Raw genomic sequence first — 6,000 nt, forward strand, 5'->3', positions numbered from 1 at the left:
ACGATCACAACCAATACGTGGGAAGATTCTGGTAAGTTTGATTAAATCTCCAGATACTTTTTAACTTTCGGGTTTTAGATAAAGTGACTTCCAAATTATGTAAATAATGAAACATATAGGGAACATAGGAACATAATGACTAAAGGTTGTAGTTAGACGTAACATTAGTATCAAAGAACACACAAGGCAGCTAGCACAAATGTTACAATGAATGTTTTTTTTTTAATATTTAAAATATGCTACCTTCTTCTGTATGATCTTTGATACTCATTCTACGTCTAAACACAGAACAACAATATCAAAATATTGATAAAATTTATCAAATAAAAGTAAATTTTTGTAAACTGATAAAATATTATTGGTATCAAATAAATATTGTTGGCAAATCGACATGTTACAAATGTAAATCGTAATTGTTATTCAATACGTTATTTCTCATTAGCGTCGGTGGAGGAGGCTCTGGTGTAGTGACGTCAAGTTACTATGACAACACTCCTTCTGGACTTGGGGGAGGCCCCGGGTCAATATACATATACGATTTAACGAAGAAGTACAAGAAACTCATTGTTGGAAACGACAACGAGCAAAAGCAGATCTGCTATCCGCTGATTGACGTCGACCTGACTGACGTCCTGATTTTGGACGAGCTCTATTTGAACGACAGCTCAAGGTTGACCATGCTCGGGAGTGGTGGATCCAAAACGAGTAATTTGCAACTTCAAATTAACGAAATGCTCGGTGATAGATCAGGTTGGTGTAATATTTATTTTTCTTAGAAAAAAAGAAGCAAGATCTAAAAGACAGTTTCTTAATATAAAATTCAAAGCAACAAAGAAGCATTGATTAACGAAATGCTCGGTGATCGGTGGTGTGGTTTAATATTTATTTTTCCATTGATAAAGCAAGGTCTAAAATACATTTTTTTAGATAAACTTATAAAGTAACTTAGCAGCTTTATTTAATGAAATGCTCGGTAATCAGACAGGTTAATTTTTTGTAGTTTTAAAGCAAGGTCCAACTATTGATATATTAATAAAAAAACATAGTAGCATTGAAGGCGAGTTACTTTGTTAGTAATTACACGGGAACCAAACAGTTATCTCTTTTTATAAGGTGTTCTTCACATACTGGCAAACCACACCATCACGCTTCGGCCCGACACAAAGGGCAACGACACGAGCATCAAACCGCCAGTCAACTTCGAAGTGGAGCACGAGGGCGTGCTGAAGCTGGCCACGCATACGCACATCATAGGCACCGGTTCACCGGCGCTCAGGTTGGAGGGCGAGGTGCACGAAGTTCAGCACTTGGTTTTAGGCCAAGAAACGCGCGCAGTTTTCGGTTCGACCGGCAGAATTGTTTCGGGTTCATCGGCGACATCTACAAAGCAGCAGTCGGATCTGCTGACCGGGCTCGTCGAACTTGCGAGCCTAACGCTTGACGCGGGCAGTAGGATGGAGTTCCCCAAAGACACCGGGGCCAGTCTGATTGCGAGTGATATAAGGATCAAGACCGCGGCCAAGATCACGGCCGATTTCATGACGATCCAAGCCGGGAGTGTGCATACCGAACCCGGAAGCGTCATCACGTGTTCCGGGGTCGAAAGGTCTACTTCCAAGTCCCACGTTCAGTACGATGAGAGTTTGTCGGCTGAAGAAGGAGGCGGGCACGCCAGTGTCGGTGGATCTGGAAAGGTATTCTAACAATTAGAAAAAAATTAATCACGGCCAAAAAAATGCTATTTTCCCATCTACAGCCAGTTTATTTTTTAAGTTTCTTCTAGGTATATCGTTTGATGAAGGCCTGCTAAAAATACTGTTGTGATTGACCGCGTTTGACACCGCATTTTTGTTATAGACAAATTGGTAATTATGCGTTATGACAGTGGTTTTCAACCTTTTATGGCTTGCGACACCACTTGCAAAAAAAAAATAATGAATAGATTGCGGCACACCTACAAGATTTTTCCGTAGGTGTAATTCACTAGAATGTCACAATAAACGAAACTGGAATGACACACGTCAACTCTACACAACGTAGGATGTTATAATTGGATTTATTCCACTCTAATCTTTCACAAAAAGTTGTAAGAGTTGAGCAAAAATTATCAAAGATTTTCAAATATCTCTCGGCACCCTCAAAGCACCCGATTGAGAACCACTGCGTTATGATAAAGAGCCAATCGTATTTAAATACAATCTCGCAATTATAGACTTTCTTAATAGTACTTGTTTGGTTTACATTAAAAATTTTACTTACCTAGCCTTATATTCTTCTGCCCAGGATAGCGCAGGAGGAAAATTCCATGGATCAGTGCATTCTGCACAGGATTTTGGTAGCGCTGGTGGTAACCATGTTGCACAGCCGACTGGAACTCAGCCCAGTGGTGGGTTAGGCGGCGGTTACATTTCCATGATGGTGACTTCCTTGACAATTGATGGACTCCTTGAAGCTAATGGGGCTCCTGGAAGATCATCATACGGAGGAAGTGGTGGAAGTGGAGGATCTATTGCGATAAAGACGCGGTTAGACATTTCATTTCATCTCTTGGTTTTAATAAGTTTTATTTTCCTGATAAAATCGAAGTGTTTTGATAAAGATTTATTTGTGCTAATTTTAAAATTAGTATTCTGATAAAGATTTATTTGTGCTATTTTAAAAATTACTATTCTGATAAAGATTAATTTGCTCTATTTTAAAAATTAGTATTCTGATAAAGATTTATTTGTGATATTTTAAAAATAAGTATTCTGATCTTACTGATAAAAACACTCGTTTTTTATTTAGAACCATATATGGGTTTGGACAATTGGAGGCATCGGGCGGTGCTGGTGCTTCTGGAACTGGCTCCACAATTTATGGCGGTGGTTCTGGCGGAAGAGTGTCGCTTGTCGTTAAAACTGTTTACAATTTCAAGGTACTTGAACATCAACCGTAGTTATATTTTTGACAAATAATGCCGTACTGTGTTTTAATAGATCGAAATACATTCCTTTTATCCTGCCAGGGTTCATCAAGCGCAGTTGGGGCAAGAGGATCAAGCGGTTCTAGCAGCGGACGTGCTGAAGATAGACACGGCGGCCCCGGTTCCATTTTTATACAAACCACAAGAAACCAGCTTCAATATTACGAGCTGAATGTGGACGGAAACAACCTGGACGTGTTCAAATACGTGTCGCTGACTGCGTCAGATCTAACCCTGACTAACGTCTACGACCAAGTGCGTGTTATCAGAAGGGGTGGTCTCAGAATCGACGCTACAACTGCAAATAGCAACACATCGGATCATCCTGAACTATATATATTGAAGTTCTACGGAGATCGCACCGGTTTGATTCGGGCATATTCCAAGCAAACCATTCACCTGGGAATCGATAAAAACGGACTTTCTACATCTTCGCCGTCAAGCTCAAACACAAACCCAAGTCAAGCCTTTTATAGACCTTTTGTCAACCTGGTTATTGAGTCGGGCGGTGAAATGATTATGCCCGGAAGATTTTTGGTTTCGGGAACAGGCGTGGCACTCAACAACGACCCTGAATCGGACCAGAGCCTGTTTGGCTTCACAGATTTCGGGGCTGTGTCCTTTTTGTTAAACGGAAGACTGACAAACGTCCAGCACTTACATGTCGGAAGCAACAAAGTCGCGGTTATGGCCAAACACGGACACTCAGCGTTGAAAGAAAAGGGAATTTACGTTAGTATTGGAGGGGATGGCGATTTCCGAATGGGCTCATTGGACTTATACACTGGTTCAACTCTTAAGTAAGTACGACCTCAGTATTATTAAGGTTAGTTTAATATTCTAAAACGGATTTCTTGAAGCAGAAATGCAAACAATTAAGGTAACATAATAACAGAATCCGAGTTGTTAACAGCATATTAAAACTGTTTATCTATTTTTTTGAACGTTAATTTAAACGTTAACTCTTATTCGCCAGGTTTATGCCTGATCTTTCAATGAGTGGAGGCTTCTGTACCCTGAAGCTGGAATATAAATCAACCCTTTCTGCCGCTTCCTACAATCTTAAAATTGGCCAACTCGAAGTGGACGCCGGAGCCTTAATGACCTGTTCGGGGACAGACAGAAGTCGGGATACTTACACGCCAAGTGTCGGTGATGGCAAAAACGGTGCCGCAGGTGAACTTACCTGAGATTTGGTTGATGTAATGTAATCGATTTTTATAATTAACATATTATATAAATAAATATTTTGACGATGTAGTGATTTAACCAATTTTCATATTTGTTCTGAATTTTAAAAAGGGTAATTCACATTGTCCTAGATATATTCAACAGCAGAATACAGTGTAGTAAACAAGTCATTTTAAAATGTAAGTCACAGTCAAGTCATTTTGGAAAAAAATAAGTCAAGCCTCAGTCCAAGTAATCAGTTGCCCACGTAAGGTCAAGTCATAGTAAATGCAAGTCAATTTCAAGTCAATTCCTTATCATAAAATTTAAATGTTAAACTATTCAAATTGGTAAACTAGTCCGAATATGTGCGGTAACTCAACTAAATAGTAACACAAAACGCAACATATTGCAAGCAATTTGTTTTATGTGGAAAACTAAAAGGTTATTTAAATGTAACCGTGTTAGGTGGTTATGGATCGTTTGGAGGATATTCCTCGTCATCTGGCGATCGCGGAGATTACTTCGGCACACTATATCTTCCTCGCGAGATGGGAGGATCCGGGTCAGGTGGAAGTGGACATAGAGCGAGAGGAGGGAGCAAAATCGAAGTACACGTCGGAGTTTTTATCCGAAACGAAGGTAGGACAACCAAAGTTACAAAACGTAGTCACGCCCTTAAAAGTAACATTAGACGTATAGGTATAACTTAAATTACGAATTATTAAAATTTTAATTATTATTTTTTTTATATTTCAACTACATTTTTTGACAGTTTATACATGTTTGTCTTTTCTGCAGAAACTGTTAATGCATATTCATAAGACGAAATATATGTTTCTGTAATATTTTAACAAATGATTTTATGTTTTACACCTGTTTTTATAAACAGTGTAAACAGCAACTGAAACGAAAGCAAGGATCTTTTCCATTTTATTGTCGAAGTGAGATACCTTATATTCAAAAGTGTTTTAGCTTATAAACTAAAAAGGCATAGTCTAAAAACATTCCGAAATTTGAATCATTTCCCTCAAGGCTAAATACAGTGTAAACATGTTAACATACCAAAAATGCACCGATTTATAATCAAGATTTACTATGTGCGTTTTAAAAGGTAAAGTAACCTAACTGTATTTTGTGGAACCGGTCTCTCGCCAAAATTATTAAAGTTGTAAGACAGGCTGCCGACGTAATCAAACTATAGCTTCTCATTTAAGCCTGTTTTATACTCCAGAAACCCTAATAACAATCGTGAATTTCTACTTCAATGCAAGAAATGGGTGACATACATGGGTGGTTTTAAAACGATGAATATATTAATATCTGAAATAAGCTTATGATATTAATATATATAAGCTTATATATTAATAATTCGAATACTTATTCAATCGTACATTGTATAACTTGTTCACCGAGCTGGTGGTTATTATTGTACAGCAGTAATTCTAAATAGGAAACTATTGTATTGATGATAGCGGTGGCCGACTGGCTGTGGACCCAGGAAACAGATTGGAATTATACGTAGGTAAATCACAATTATACAGCTAACGAGTTTTTTAACACCAGGTACAATTTCGGTGGACGGGGAGTTCTCATCAGCTCACGGATCGGGAAGTGGAGGTTCGATCTTGGTGTTTGCTCACCACATTTCAGGACACGGGACATTCTCAGCTTCCGGAGGCTCTGGAGCAGCTGGTGGTTCCGGTGGAAGGATCGCCATATACACCAACCAGACGACTTCTTTCCAGGTAAAACATGCAAACAGTGTTTTTTTTTAATCAGTGTTTGGCAAACTTTTTTGTCGCGGCCAAAAGTTTTCTTTTCCGAGCTATTGAAGGCCCACTACATAAAACAACTACGAAAAC

This window comes from Ascidiella aspersa, chromosome 1 (genome assembly GCF_963924565.1).
Source record: "Ascidiella aspersa chromosome 1, kaAscAspe10.2, whole genome shotgun sequence".
NCBI lineage: Eukaryota > Metazoa > Chordata > Ascidiacea > Phlebobranchia > Ascidiidae > Ascidiella > Ascidiella aspersa.